The sequence below is a fragment of the Peromyscus eremicus genome, unplaced genomic scaffold (assembly GCF_949786415.1).
Source record: "Peromyscus eremicus unplaced genomic scaffold, PerEre_H2_v1 PerEre#2#chr22_unloc_1, whole genome shotgun sequence".
In the NCBI taxonomy this organism is placed as follows: Eukaryota; Metazoa; Chordata; class Mammalia; order Rodentia; family Cricetidae; genus Peromyscus; species Peromyscus eremicus.
The window spans coordinates 4,245,482-4,262,336 of record NW_026734286.1 but is presented as its reverse complement, the minus strand read 5'-3'; the positions used below and the strand labels follow the sequence as shown (position 1 = coordinate 4,262,336).

Here is a 16,855-nt window from a genome sequence, read left to right as displayed (position 1 = left end):
GGCTGCTCTTCCAGAAGACCTGGGTTCCCAGTACCCACATGTCAGCTCAAATCTCTAACTCCTGTTCAAGGGGATCCAGCACCCTCTTACCTCCGCAGACACCAGACATACATATATACATGGGGTACAGAGACATATATACATGGAGGCAAAATACTCATAAAAGAAAAATAGGTCTTTATTTTTTTAAAAATTTCCTAGAATCTGCCGGGCGGTGGTGGCACACGCCTTTAATCCCAACACTCGGGAGGCAGAGCCAGGAGGATCTCTGTGAGTTCAAGGCCAGCCTGGGCTACCAAGTGAGTTCCAGGAAAAGGCGCAAAGCTACACAGAGAAACCCTATCTCGAAAAACCAAAAAATAAAAAAATAAAAAAATAAAAAAATAAATAAAAAATTCCTAGAATCCCAGCACTTGGGTAATTGCTGGTACATCCTGATGTCTCTTTGTCTATACCCTTTAAAGTACTACAGAAACAGCCTACTTCTGACACAAAGTCCTTCCTCAGTTACAGTAATACAACAGTACTGCAGAAATGAACATCTGAGGCACACAAACACACTTGATGTGGTGACTGCTAGCCTGAGTGTCAGACATCCACACTTCACAGAAATTAGGTAAGGCTCTCCCATTCTAGGCGGGAGAGAGGCCCTTCTCGTCAAGTGCTATTTGTGGTCAATCATTTGTCTTAAGATAGAAGGCCCTATCTATCATTCTAATAGTAAGATGATCACTATACAATAAATGGATACAGCCCCCTCTTTACATTTTAAAAAGAATTCTTGGGGCTAGAGGCTCAGAGGTTAAGAGCACTGGCTGCTCTTCCAGGTCCTCAGTTCAATTCCCAGCAACCACATGGTGGCTCACAACCATCTATAATGAGATCTGATGACCTCTTCTGGCCTGCAGACAGAACACTGTATGTGTAATAAATAATTAAATCTTAAAAAAAAAAAAAGAATTCCCTAATTTAGACTAATGCTCACTCAAAGTCTGTCACTTCTTTTTTCTAAACTTTCATGTTTATGAGTGTTTTACGTGCACATATGTATGTGTGCTATGTGTGTGCCTGGTGCCCATGGAGGTCAGAAGGTGTCCGGTCCCTTGGAATAGTAGTTGCAGCTGGTTATGAGCTACCTTGTGGGTGCTGGGAACCAAACCTGGGTCCTGTGCAAGAGCAGCAAGCATTCTTAACCACGGAGCCATCTCTTTAAGCCCCCCCCCCCAAGTTCTGCCACTTCTATAGAAAGTCAACGATTCTTTTCTTTTTTAATTTTATTTTAGGTGTATGAGTGTTTGAATTTCTATGTCTGTGCATTACTTTCAGAGAATCAAGTTCAGTTCTCAGTACCAACATCAGATAACTTACAACTGCCTTTAACTATATGGCCAACTTCACAGCCAGGGAATCTGACACCTTCTGGCCTCCAAGGGCACTGCACTCAGATACATTCATATACCCATACAGAGATAATTTTTAAAAAATCTTTAAAAAAAGAAAAACTACAAATATTACTAAAAACATTGCTGCTCTGGAGAAAGCTTGTAAAATGGTACCTCTAGATCTGATGAATGAGTTGGGAGATTGTTTTTAAAACCCATGTTTTGGAGCTGGAGGGATGGCTCAGTGGTCAGGAGAACTGGCAGCTCTTCCAGAGACTCTGTATTTGATTATCAGCACCCACAAGGTGCTTCACAAATGTCTGTAACTATAACTATAGTCCCAAGAGATCTGAACCCTCTTATGACCTTCTAGGGTACTGCATACTCATGGTGTAGACATAAATGCAAGCAAAACACCCCTATACATAAATAATTGTGGGGGAGGGAGGAGCTGAAACTCTGTGTAACAACTCAGGCTGTCCTGGAACCCCCTCTGCAGACAAGGATAGCCTTGAACTCACAGAGATCTGCCTGTCTCTGCCTCCAGAGTGCTGGGATTAAAAAGCATGCGTAAAACAATGTGGGAATCAGCCCAGCTGGGCAGTGGTAGAGCACACCTTTAATCCCAGTACTCAGGAGGCAGAGCCAGGCGGATCTCTGAGTTTGAGGCCAGCCTGGTTTACAGAGCAAGATCCAGGACAGGCACCAAAAACTACAGAGAAACCCTGCCTCAAAAAACCAAAAAAGAAAAAAGAAAAAAGAAAAGAATGTGGGAATTCTGAGAGTGCCAGCACACACCTTTAATCCAGTACTCAAGAGGCATAATATGACAGATGAGTTCAAAGCCAGCATGGTTTATATAAGTCCCAGAACAGCCAAGGATACATACATAACAGACACTGTCTCAAAAAGAAGAAAAAAGTTGAGGTTGGAGAAATGGTTCAGTAGTTAAGAGCACTGGCTGTTCTTCCTGAAGATCTGAGTTCAATTCCCAGCATCCACGTCACAGCTCACATTGTTAACTCCAGTTCTAGAGGATCCACATACCTTCTTCTGGTCTCCACAGGCACCAGCCAGGCATACAGTGCACACACAGATACGAAGACAAAACCCTCATACACAGAAAATTTTAAAAAAATTAATCTTTTAGAAACAAATGGGGCGGGAGGGGGGGGCACCGTGGCTTGGCTAGGGATGTAGCTCAGTGGATAGAAAAGTTGCCTGGCAAACAAACATAAAATCCCACTCCCCACACACAGGCGCAGGTGGAAGGTAAATTTGAGGCCAGCCTACGATACCAGATATCCCGTCTCAAAATCAAAACAAACACACATCCAAATATGGGAGAGTAGTTATCACCTGCAGACAAGAAGATGCACACATAGGGGCTGGAGAGATGGTTCAATGTTAAGAGCACTTGCTCTACAGAGGACCTGGGCTCCATTACCAATACCGACATGGTGGCTCACAACAGGCTGTGATGACAGTTCCAGAGGATCCAATGCCTCCTTCAGAGCTGTGAGGGCACCAGCCATGCACATACATACATACATACATACATACATACATACACACACACACACACACACACACACACACACACACACACAATACATACATATATACATGAATATTTTTAAAAATTCAGGAACAATTTTCAAGCTCACAACTTACAAAGAGTACCTGTGCGAAGTGATCCACATATGTTTAATCACAGAGACTGAGAGAACATCATCAGCAAAAACAAACATCCAGCCGGGCGGTGGTGACGCACATCTTTAATCCCAGCACTCAGGAGGCAGAGCCAGGAGGATCTCTCTGAGTTCGAAGCCAGCCTGGTCTACAGAGTGAGATCCAGGACAGGCACCAAAACTACACACAGAGAGCCGGGCGGTGGTGGCGCACACCTTTAATCCCAGCACTCAGGAGGCAGAGCCAGGCGGATCTCTGTGAGTTCGAGGCCAGCCTGGGCTACCAAGTGAGTCCCAGGAAAGGTGCAAAGCTACACAGAGAAACCCTGTCTCGAAAAACCAAAAACTACACAGAGAAACCTTGTCTCGAGAAAACAACAACAACAACAACAAAAAAAAAAACCAACAACAACAACAAAAACCAAACCTCCAAATTAGACTTATTTACTCTTCTCGGGCTAGAAACTTCTCTAAAACAAAAGCAAGTGGAAGCTGAAAATCTTAATTACAAAATATGTTTCTGATAGAAGTCTCTATATAAAGCAATGGTGCTGGTGACTTTACTACCTGTGCTTAACATTTACAAAAGCGAAGCGACAGAGGCAGGAGAATGCCTATGGATTTAAAGTCATCCTGGTCTACAAGGGGAACTCTAGGCCAGCCAAGGTCACAGAGTAAGACCCCCCCCCCCATTTAAAAAAGACAAAAGAAAAGGCAAATCTGTAGTGGTATTTGCTCGCCCATGACCTTGGGCTATACGGCCCAAAGGAGGTACTGCTTCCTGCTGTTGTACGTGACCTCTTATATGGGGTCGGAGAAGGGTTACATGCCCTTCTCCCTGCTCCTGTCTAGAGGTGGATTCACTCCCAGTCAAATCAGAGGATGATTTCTGCTGTCTACTCCATTCTGTATTTGTGAGTGTATTTCCTCAATTTATATCTTAATAAACTCTGTTACCCATTTAATAGACTAACGTGGATTGATAATACAAAGCAGTAATAAAGACAATGTATGTTAGGTGTTTTGTCTACATGCTTCTATACCTGGCCTTGTACCCTCAGAGGCCAGAAGAGGGTGTCAGATCCCTTGGAACTGGACAGTTGTGGCTGGCCATGTGGGTCCTCTGGAAAATCATCTTTCCAGCTCCAATACCACAATCTTGAAAGAATAATAAAGTATTTGCTTCAACAGCACATATACTAAAACTGGAACAATACAGAGAAGATTATCATGGCGCTTTGTGCAAGGATGACATGCAAATTTATGAAGTGTTCCATATTTTTTAAATGGAGAAAGAAGGAAAAAGAGAGAGGGTGGACGGGTGGGCAGGGTCAGGTAGGGCAGACCAGTGATCCCAGCACTAGGAAAATGGAGGTCAAGCCTCTGCTACTTAGGACCAAAAATGTAAGAAAAAAGGAAAACTACAGGCTGTATGATCCCTGCATTCATACTCATTGTAGAAAATGAAGCATTCCTAGTTCAGAAGAAGAGAAAATCAATACACAGCAATTCAAAGTGCCTAATACATAGTTAACCTTTTGGGTAACTCAACTTTGCTGATTAAGAGCAAAGCTGCTACAGAATATTTTTTCATATTAATACTTTCTGAAAGATCTTAGCCCAATTTTAAAGTATTGATTAAATCTCTAGCAAAGATACTTGTGTCTTCAGGGATAAGGAGATGATAAAAAATCCTAGGCAGAAAAGTTCTGAAGAGTCAAAATTAGGAGGTGACCTGCTACAGAACATCTTTATGTTCAGAGGAAAAAAGCAGCACTAAAAAGGACAAATCTTTCTGTGGGACCCTGTGATTAAAACATACAACTATCATTACAATAGAATGAAAAAAGCTAGTGAAAAGGCCATCTAGTATATAACACCTATTTTTATATTTCCAAGGCAAGCCATAGTAGTACTTAGAATCAAAATTGTACACACACCTTAGTTGTAACCTTTAACTGTAGTGTGAACAGATTAGTTGTTTTCCCATCATTATAGGCCAGTCTCACTTACCTACTCCCAAACTATTATCTGCCTGAATGTTTCCATTTTTCAAAGTATGTTCAGTAAAGTGAAGAAAGGGATCAATAAGTATCTGATGGCTAATTATTACACTTCCTGTTACAACAGCCGTCACTGTGAAAGACATAGGACAAAGACCCTGACCAACATACAGCAAGGCCAGGCACAGTGGCATGTGTCTCACTACTCAGAAGGCTGAAGGAGATCAATATAAGGCCAACCTTGGCAACATAACAAAACTGTCCCATAAACTAAATCTATCAAAAACTCCGAACACAACTGAGACCACATTAGTAAGCCATGCACAGATTCAATGACCTTTGAATACTGTCATTCTGGCATCTGACTCCTTAGAATAAAATTTAAAAGAAATAAATGTCCACTGATCCTTCATAGTCACTACCTACCTTCCTCCAGAAGAACACTCAAAGCTGCTCTCACTGCCTACAACTTTAAACCTACCATGCAATTACAATCCATTCTAGCCCGTCACAAATCATTCAGAGAAGATATGTTGTGGCACAAATGCCAAAAGCCACCAGATCCCCTGCCATCTGTTTGTTTGCCCACAGGAACACACATTGTGTTTGGGCACACATGGTCCCAACAGTCTCTAAACAAGCATTTCTGCCCCAGAAGGCTCAGCTCAGCTCAATGCCTTTGGGCTTCCTACCACAATTGTAAGTGGGAACTAGGGCCTTGGGCATAGTGTTGTGACCAAGCAGGGATACCGGAAACAGAATCCAGAGTGTGTGTGTGTGTGTGTGTGTGTGTGTGTGAGTGAGAGAGAGAGAGAGAGAGAGAGAGAGAGAGAGAGAGAGAGAGAGAGAGAGAGAGAATATGTATGCTAGCTAAAAGATAATCACCATGTCTTCCTTTAGGAGCAACCCACTTTTTTTTTTTTTGAGACAGGATCTCTCACTGACCTAAAGCTTGCCAAGTGGGCTAGGCTACCTGGCCAGCAAGTCGAAGAGGATCCACCTGCCACCACCTCCCAATACTGAACTTACAAGTAAATGTCACCACATCTGATTTTTTTTTTTTTTTTTTTTTTTGGTTTGGTTTCTCTGTGCAGTTTTGGTGCCTTGTCCTAGATCTCGCTCTGTAGATCAGACTGGCCTCGAATTCACAGAGATCCGCCTGGCTCTGCCTCTGGAGTGCTGGGATCAAAGGCGTGCACCACCGCCGCCTCCCGGGTTCTCAGGTCTTCATGACTGCAAAACAAGACTTCCATGACTTGTCTCCCTAGCTTCCCAGAAGACAATCTTGTGCCTTCCTTCACTTCTAGAATGCATAACTATGACATAAACTAAGACTGACTAAGCACATGTACCTGCAAGCCAATAGTACCCCCACTAGGGGATTTGCTGAGCCTAGCTGCCACAAGTGAAATTGGTAAGCAACGCATTTAGTAGTGATTTTCCTAGTTAGGAGGTGCCAACTTTCCCTGAATATTCACATGCCTAAAGAATGAACCTTGCCAGGTAGTAGTGGTATGCTTTAATGGGGGAGGGGGCAGAGGCAGGCAGATCTCTGAGTTTGAGGCCACCCTGGCCTACAGAGTGAGTTCCAGGACTACACAGAGAAACTCTGTCTAGAAACACCCTCGCACAAAAAAAAAAAAAAAAAAAAAAAAAAAAAAAAAAAAAAAAAAAATTAACCTGTACCCAGACCAAGAAGTAATTACTGACCGTCTACACCAAAGCATAGGGCTCACAATTGTATTCCAACCTCATGAGGATCATGAATACAAAAAGAGTATATATAGTATAGGACCTTGGGTTTAGAACCAGATACGCTCATTAGCTAGAATAAAAAAAAGTCAATCTGGAATCTGCATGACCCCTCAAACTGGCACAAACTGGAAAGGCAAAACTTACAACTTTTAAGAAAAGTATTCTTATCAAATTTATATGGGTGGGGAATGCATATGCTCCATATCTGTGGAGGTCAGGACAACTTTCGGGGATCATTTCTCTCCTACTATGTGGGTCCCAAGAATCAAACACAAGTCATCAGGCTTGATGGTAAAGCACCTTTACAGCTGGCCCTTTATAACTTTATCAACATAGAGTGTAGCTAGTGTCAGAGCAATGTTCTTGCCAAGCAAAGGAGAAGTTAATAAATTCACATACATTAAAATTAAGATCCTCTGATCTTTATCAAAAGATACTCTAAAACGTGCAGAGGACACCAAACTCTACCGACAAAGATGTAGTGCTCAGATCCTACCAAGATGTTTATAATTAAAATCACAATGACATTTTACAGCCATCAAAATTGGCAAAAAAAATTAAGTCCATTAACCTATTAATAGTGAAAATGTGAATTCACTTGGCGAGATAGGGCTGGAGAGATGGCTCAGAAGTTAAGAGCACCGACTACTCTGAGTTCAATTCCCAGCACCCACATGGTGGCTCACAACCATCTATAATGAGATCTGGCACCTTCTTCTGTATACGTAACAAATAAGTAAATCTTTTTTTTTTTTTTTTTGAGACAGGGTTTCTCTGTGTAGCTTTGTGCCTTTCCTGTAACTCACTTGGTAGTCTAGGCTGGCCTCGAACTCACAGAGATCCGCCTGGCTCTGCCTCCCGAGTGCTGGGATTAAAGGCGTGCGCCACCACTGCCCAGCCTACAAATAAGTAAATCTTAAAAAAACAACAACAACAACAACAACTTGGCAAGGTAAACTGCTAACAATTGTTTTTGAAAACACTTGGTCGGGGGCTGGAAAGATGGCTCAGCAGTTAAGAGCACTGCTCTTCCAAAGGGTTTAATTCCCAGCACTTACATGGCAGTTCACAACTGTTTCTAACTCCAGTTCCGGGCAATCTGATGCCCTTGTACAGACATGCATTCAGGCAAAACACCAATACATATGAGATAAAAATAAATCATTTTTAAAAGAAAATACTTGGTCAATTTACAACAGCATCCCTGCTAAGCCAGATATTCCATTCCTTAGCATTTGCTGAGAAACTTACACATATCATACATGTAAAATGCTCAACACTGCTCTCTTAATGTGCCCATTTAACCAGTTGCCTTCTATTTTTTGTAGAAAACAAATCCTTTTCCTCTAAGCCATTATCCAGCCCTTGATCCCTGACTTTTTTTTTTTTGAGACAGTTTGTTTCACTATGAACCTTAGGCTAGCCTCAAATTTGAGATCCTCTTGCCTCAGCCTCCCATGTGTTGGGATTACAAGTGTGCCATCACATCTGATGCCAGCTGCTGATTTTCTTATGGCTGCTATGAAAGATACCTGACTCAAGTATTTCCTTGTCCCTTGGGCACATTTATCTCAGCTGCCTAACAGCATCTCCCAAGGTACTGTTAATATGTAGGCAGGGTATGAGAACTGTAGCTACCAGTAGGCTTCTATAGCAAAGCTGGAGTCCTAGCCTGTGCTCAGAAAGCAGAGAGGTGGTAACCCGTGGCGATACACTGAAGAAAAAGCAGGTGCATCTCTGTGAGTTTAAGGTTGGCCTGCTCTAGTGAGTTCTAGCCAGTAGGAATATAAAGTGAGACTCCATCTCAAAAAAAAAGAAAAGAAAAGAAAAGAAAAGAAAAGAAAAGAAAAGAAAAGGAAAATTAAGTGAGATGGCTCAGTGGTTAAAAGCATTCATTGGCTGCTCTTCCAGAAGACTCAGGTTCAATTCCCAGCACCCACTTGGTGGTGGTTTACAACCATCTGTAATTCCAGTTTCAGAAGATCTAACCCATTCTTCTGGCCTCTGAAGGCACCAGACATGCAGGTGATGCACAGACATACATGCAGACAAGACACCCACACAAATAAAACAAAATAAATATTTTAAAAATTAAAAAAAAAAGTGTCATAAGCACATGGTGGGATATTTTTTAGTCAATGAGATATTTTTAAGCTATTATGTGGACACACCTGGTAAACATTATCTCAGCTGTAAGCTAGTCACAAAACAAAAACAAAAAAAACCACTGACACAATTTAGATAACAACAATGTGGTATAATTCATAGAAACAGTAAGTAAAAGTGTAAATGTCATGATGTGGTAATAGGACAACCTTAATAGTTAACAAATTAAAGTCAATTTATCTTTACAATGTAAAGGAGCCATCAAGATTCCTTACTCAACAGGTAAAGGCACTTGCAGAGTTCAGTCCCAGGAATCCACATGGTAGAAGAGAAAAGCTATCCCCCTTCTTACTGCACCCTGGCTTCTGGGACAGGCTACTATCATACTCCGTGTCTGTGCTGCCTTAACTTCCTCTAGCCATACTCTCCAATCTTCCTGGGAACCAGTTTGGACTTCACAGTGGACCTGCTCAAATCACTTATTCACTAACACACTCATTCATTTCTCCAGTCTTCTCATTTTCTGTGTATTGTTTTGTTTGTGAGACAGGGAAGATCTTGTGTGTATCCTTGGCTGGAGTTAAAGACCATTTGTGATTGGCTGAGTAGTGGGAATGGAAAGCAGATCCTCTGGAAGAGCAACACATGCTCTTAACCAGTGAGCCACCTCTCCAATCCCATACACCCACATCAAAAAACAAACAAAACTTAAAACTCTTACTTCTCTTACAGAACAGAAAAGTAAAAGTGTTTGAGTTGATAAAAGCTATGCCTTTATACTAAGAGTGAAATTAAACTAAGAAATGGGAATAATTAAAAGCTAGCAATAGTAAATGAATGCAGGAAAATAGCCATTAGTGTATATAGAGAAATTTCAAACCTTAAGAGTTTAGGGAAGGATGAAGGACTTTATACTAAACACTGCACTGTTCTTAGTAGTAATGAGTTCTTTTCCATCCTGACTCAATTCTGCCCCAATTACAAAAGTATGAATTATTTAAGTTTATGGTGTTGTATTTCCTATTTCTTCCATCAGGCAGTGAAGTGGGAAGGGAGAGTAGAGTGAAATGTCTTTTTCCCCCTCCTCTTCCTCCTCCTTTTTAGATAGGGATTTTCTATGTAGCCCTGACTTGCTGGCCTGGAACTCACAAAGATCTGCCTACCTCTGCCTTTCAAGTGCTGAGAATCAAAGGTTTGAAGTCCCAAATACAGTCTAGTATAATGTGTCCTTATACCTGATGTGCAGAAGAATGGTACTTTCCCATAAACTGTCTTCTTCAGTCTACAAGTTCAAGTACATGGCTGAACAATTGTCCCATAACTGAAAGGAGACACTAAGCCACATAAGAGATGTGAAAAGCAGAAGCTAGGGTAGAATTCGGGGTGGGGGAGCACATCTTTAATACCATTCGAAATTTCTCCTCCCATTAAAGAGCACAAGTAATAAGGTGAGAGAGGCTAAAGGCACCCCAGCAGTATGGCAGCACTACTGATGCAGAGGCAACCTGGGGACTCTAGAAAACCCTCTATGGATGTTTACAAGGACAGACATAATGAATGCTCCAGATTGATTTGGGGTCAAAAGTCTGTGAATCTCTACAAGAGCAGGATGTATGTGAAAGTCTCCATACCATAGAATTTATTGCTACAGAAGTAAAACAGTAAATTCAGTTTATGTATGTATGCATTTTTTAAAGAGATCTTTGAATTCTAGTAGGCTCTCCTACCTTGCCTAGAGCTAACAACTGATGCTCCAGCAAAAAAAGTATGACTGGTCTAATTCTTGACCACTGACTTCCACTGGGAAGCATGGCCTAAAGCCCCAGTGCAGTGTTCATGAATTTGGGGGGGGGAGGGGGTGCTATGCTTAAAGGCCTCCATCCAAAGCCAATGTTGGTGATAAAAGGTGATGCAAAGGAAAGTTCTGCCTCCTGTTTGCTTGTCCTCCTTCAGTCAACTTCGACAACTGTTTTCAACAGCAAGAACCATAGGAAAATGATTATTCTAGTCAAGCTAATTTTGATTATGGAAATCTGAGTAGGCCCCTTGTAATACTAGAGGAATGCTAAGCAGCAGATTTTACAAAAGGCTGGGTATAAAAACAGTTTAGCAAAGCATGAATCTATAACAGTTGCTTCTCTAAACTTGGAAGACAGATCTAAAACAACTTCCAGCACAGTGTCATTCATGTAAGCCTGCTGAAACTTAACCTACCTGGCTTCTAAACCAAGGCTTCCTTGCAATTCCTTTATGGTGTAAACCTTTCATCCTTGTGTTTCCTGAGTGTTATTTATTTTCTACCACACAGAGAACCCTGTATTAGCAGCAGCAGCCTGAATCCTCCTGCCCACCCAATAACTCCTCCTTTAAAGCTGAGTCCCCAGAGCAGTATTTCTGCATAGAGCATTGCCAGTACCTCTGTACCTGACATAAAGTAAGGTATAAACTATGTCTTTTACTTCTGTTACTAACAGATTTTCCTCTGATTAAAAAAAAAAAAATAAAAATCCATTATCATCTTCATTTTAAGCCTTTTTGTTTTTCTAGTGGGGGAGGTTGGGGGTGGGGAGACAATGACTTGCTATTTAGCTTAAGTATTATGGGATTACATGCACACCACAGTGCCTAGTTTCACTTTTACTCTTTTTATGAATAACTCATTCCACACTGATTTCAACCACTTCTGGCTTGGGACCTACAAAGGAAAAAAAACCTTCCCTTTGTTCAGCCACTCAAAATTTATTCCTCATGTTATTAGTACACTCTCCTTGCAATTTAGGAGTCTGTTCAACAACTATCAAGGCACTGATAAGAGCTGTTACTTGGGATGCTTGGAGCACAGAAACCAGCTAAAGATGCCTAAGGTAAGGTAGTTCAAGGATGGACAAAGATTCAACCCAGGGTTCTCTACTGGAAGTAAACATTTCTTGACCTTGAGGTCAGAATATCGAAATGTAAAATAGGCTCTGAAGTCATTATCTGAGCCTTTGGCATCATGACTAAACAGCATCTTTTTGTTTGTTTGCTTATTTTTACTTTTATGGGCAAAGTCTCATCATGTAGCTCAGGCTGAACTTTACAATCAGTCTCAGTCTCCCTAGTACTGGAAATATAGGTATGTACTACCACAGCTGGCTAATGATTAACAAATTTCCTTTTATTGTATGTAAATAATCTGGCCATACTTAAAGTCTGTTTTTATGGTACTGGGACCTGAAACTTGGGTCTCACCCATGTCAGATCAGTGTTCTACCACTGAACTGTATGCCCAGCCCAAGTTTGAGAATTTGTTACTTATACCCCAAAGAAACCTAACATTTCCTTAAGAAAGTTACCTTAACGAAAGATATGGGTTGGAGAAATGGGCTTGATTATCAGTACCCACATGGTGGCTCACAACTGTCTGCAACTCTAGTTTCACAGATACAATGTCCTCTTCTGAATTCCAAAGACTACCAGACGTACATGGTGCACATACTTACTCAGGAACACACATACATACAATATAAATAAATAAATATTAAAAAGTCATGAGGAGCAGGCTGGAGAGATAGCTCAGTGGTTAAGAGCAATGGCTCCTCCTCCAGAGGACCCGGGTTCAATTCTCAGCACCCACATGAGAGCTCACAACTGTCTATAATGTCAGTTCAAGGGGATCTGACACCTTCACACCAATACACATAAAAGCTAAATAAATTATTTCTAAAAAACACATGAGGAAAGTACCTGAAAATAGAAGACAAGCACCTTATCATACAACACAGCACAGCATGCATAGAATACACAAATGACCATCTCTAAATAATTCTTGTTTCCAGCTGGGCGGTGGTGGTGCACGCCTTTAATCCCAGCACTCGGGAGGCAGAGCCAGGTGGATCTCTGTGAGTTCGAGGCCAACCTGGGCTACCAAGTGAGTCCTAGGAAAGGCGCAAAGCTACACAGAGAAACCCTGTCTCGAAAAACCAAAAAAAAAAAAAAAAAAAAAAAAAAATTCTTGTTTCCCAAAACTGACAGAACCTTCACTACTTACTTCCTCAACCTTCACCATACCCAAACTTCTACGGAGCACTAAGTACAAAGAATAGAACAGAAACCAAAGATCTAAGGATTTTACCTTCTACTAGAAAGCATATTCAGGATCACTCCTGGTTACATGAAGAAAACAAAAACCACTAAGCAGCAAAAAGTAATCAAAAAGTAAAACAAAAAACCTGGACAGTGGTGACACATGCCTTTAAACCCAGCACTCAGGAGGAGGGGCAGGTGGATCTGAGTTTGAGACTAGTCTGGTTTACAGAACAGAGTTCCAGGGCAGCCAGTGCTATACAGAGAAACTGTCTCAAAAAAAAAAAAAAAATTAGTTAAATTAAAAAAAAAAACTCATAATTACCATCAAGTTATTATATAAACCATTCTTAACTTCTCTGATATCACCCAGATTAAGAACACACTTAAACCGGGCAGTGGTGGCTCACTCCTTTAATCCCGGCACTCGAGAGGCAGAGGCAGGTCAATCTCTGAGTTCAAGGCCAGCCTGGTTTACAAAGCCAGTTCCAGGACAGGCTCCAAACAAAGCTACACAGAGAAACCCTGTCTCGAAGAAGAAAAAAAAAAAAAGGCCAGGCAGTGGTTGCGTACGCCTGTAATCCCAGCACTCGGGAGGCAGAGGCAGGTGGATCTCTGTGAGTTCAAGGCCAGCCTGGTCTACAGAGCGAGATCCAGGAAAGGCACAAAGCTACAGAGAAACCCTGTCTCGAAAAACCAAAAACACTTCAAGTTAGGCGAGGTAGTTCGAACCTTTAATTCTCAGCACTTGAGAGGCAGAGGTAGGTAGATCTCTGTGAGTTCCACACCAGCCAGTGAGGGCTATGTAGAAAATCACTGTCTAAAGAGGAGGAGGAGCCAGGTGGTGGTGGAGCACGCCTTTAATCCCAGCACTCGGGAGGCAGAGCCAGGCAGATCTCTGTGAGTTTGGGAGGCCAGCCTGGGCTACCAAGTGAGTTCCAGGAAAAACGCAAAGCTACACAGAGAAACCCTGTCTTGAAAAACCAAAAAAAAAGAAATAATAATAATAATAAAATAAAAAGGAGGAGGAAGAGGAAGGGAAAAAAAGACATTTCAACACATAAAATCAGGCAAAGGTTTTATGAAGTAGCCTTGAAATGTGTGATATCCTGTGTCTTATCTTAACCCACCATGAGCTATTGTTTGGAACAGAGATGAATTACTACTGGGTGAGGTGATGCAACACCTGTAATCCCTTCACTCAGAAGGCTATTGACGGAAGGATTGCTGAGTTAGATGCCAACCTAGGGTACAGAGATCACACCTCAAACAAACAAACAGCAACAATATTTCCCTCAAACTCCAGACTGGAACCTAAACCTTTTACACCATTTTATAAACAAGAAACTGAGTCCTGGAAAATCACAGTAGCCCAAGGGCAGCTGCCAAGTATGACCACTGCCCACCCACACTGGCAGGTTCTATACTACATGTGGTTCTCATTTTAACCCTACAATAATGGTCAGTCCCATAAAACAGATGCTTCCTCAGAGTGAATGCCAGCTATTTCAGATGTAAAGTCTTCAAATTTAAGTCCCCTTTAGTCTTCTTCCTGGTTTGTTTTTTTTTTTTAACACAACCTCAAAGGCCAAACGACCAAACATGTAATCATGTGTGCCTTATTACCTGAGGTAGGACAACTGGGGATATTAACTACACTCAAGGACACAGGAATTACTAATTGGTATTTCTGGAAATTGCATAATACCAAGTCCAACCTCTCCCCAGGCACTGTCTCCACAATGTGCCCAAGTCTCTTGATGTAACAGCAGCTAGAAACAAATAAGCAATTTCGGCCTTGAATGGAAACCAAGAAAAGTAGAGTGGCCACTGCAAACAAAGTAGAAAAGACCTGGACAAATATTCTCAGTCCTTTCAACAAAACAAATGCTACTGGTTTCCACTTTTCCTACCCAATGAATAACAGCACAGCATAATAGTACAGTAAGATGTGCCCTCACTCCAACTCAGCCACACACACAGTGCCACCCTTGTCCACAAAGCTTAGAATACTGATCCCATTTTACAAAGTTCAGAACTATGGCCCTGAGTCTGAACTGACAGTGAGCTCCACAGCTATCTTTCCAGTATACAATGCTACCCAAGACCACTGCCTGCTGCAGCAAAGTTCTAGAGCCGCCCACACTGGAAAGTCTAACATGATTTTCTTTAAAAGAGGGGGGGGGGGGGGCAGCCAAGCATACACCATTAATCCCAGCATTCAGAAGATGCCAAATTTACTCAATTTCTCCTTCTTGGTTTAGTTTTGTTTTGGAGACAGGGTATCATGATGCAGCCTTGGTTAGGCTTCAGAGCAGGATGGCCTTGAACTCAAGAGATCTGTCTGCCTTTGCTACCTCAGTGTTGGGATTAAAGGTATGCACCACCCAGCAATTTCTCTTATTTTGGAGTTAATGTTTAAATTACCTGACCTATTTGTAAAAGAAATACAGCTGGGCAGTGGTGGTGCATGCCTTTGATGCCAGCACTTTTTAATCGCAGCACTCGGGAGGCTGAGGCAGGCAGACCAGCCTGGAGTGAGATCCAGGACAGCCAGGGATATACAGAGAAACCCTGTCTCAAAATAAAACAAGTAAAAGAAATACACCTTTGAGTTTCACACAAACTAACAAAATGGTATTCCCTCAGGAACTGGTTCTTGTTGTCAAGACCCAAAATCCAATAGCAAGACCTCAGCCTAACACTCAGGAACTACACCTGTTCAGCTATCCAACTGCCAGTTTCAACCTACCAATCACTTGCTGAAGAACAGAAAACTTCCATCAAACCTGGACATCAATACAATTCCAAAGGGAGCCAAGGGAAGCAGTGAAGGTATGGAGAGATGTGTCTGTGTTCCACCACCATGTTCCGGCTCCTTCATAAAGTCACATCATCAGGCCTGCTCCTGCTGAATCATTTCTCCAAACTGCAACCAACATCTCAAGACAGGTACCTTCATAACTAGTACATTTCAACTAATCCCAGTATCTCTTTATCGGGTAAGATGGGCAATTCTCCCCCTTATATCATCTCCTACATTAGTCTCCACTGAAATTTGCCTAGACACAGCACCCTCGGAAGGCACCTGATAGATTGATAGGGTGACTTGCCTAGAAAACCAAGCCCTGCTTATCAGGGTCAAGGTTAAGTTATTCCTACTTGTGGATATACTCTGTGCCTAGTACCTTCTTCCCACCTTTATCCTACAAAAGGCAAGCAGATTGTAAATACCTTAAGAGGACACTGGATTGGTAACAAGATTAAAATGAGTGTCATGCAAGACACTCATTTTAATGCAAAATAGGCAAGGAAAGACAGGTTTCTGAAGGGCAGGACAAATGACTTAAAGCCATGCTATAGTCTTAGGAGCAGAACAACAAAACTGAGTTGTGACTGGAAGCCCAGAAGCTGCTCAGATCCCTAGTCACCTTCCTTAAAACAATGAGATGGCCGGGCGTTGGTGGCGCACGCCTTTAATCCCAGCACTCGGGAGGCAGAGCCAGGCGGATCTCTGTGAGTTCAAGGCCAGCCTGGGCTACCAAGTGAGTTCCACGAAAAGGCGCAAAGCTACACAGAGAAACCCTGTCTCGAAAAAAAAAAAAAAAAACAATGAGATGATAGGGCTCTGACAGCAGGACAGGAGCCTGATTTTCGGGAAGTGGGGGAGGTCCTACTCTAGGCAAGAGAGGGGAGAAAAGGTCAAAGATCAAGTGCCAGGAACATTTTCTTTTCTCAGAAGCCCTGAGAATGCATCTAAGAAAAGACATTTTGTACTCCACAACTGTCATTTATGGAGAGAAAATGTTAAGGACCTCACTTATATAAACAAGACACTGCTAAATTCTGACAA

At 42.0% G+C, this 16,855-nt stretch overlaps 1 protein-coding gene and 1 non-coding gene across 3 annotated transcripts in view; one reads left to right on the top strand and one right to left on the bottom strand.

The window, feature by feature from the left end:
• Brd4 (bromodomain containing 4) overlaps window positions 1-16,855 on the bottom strand; it is an 85,474-nt gene that overhangs the window by 61,277 nt on the left and 7,342 nt on the right. The window lies entirely within an intron of this gene.
• Window positions 4,253-4,356, top strand: LOC131900845 (U6 spliceosomal RNA). Its single transcript, XR_009376291.1, has one exon. It is a non-coding gene; the product is annotated as a U6 spliceosomal RNA (small nuclear RNA).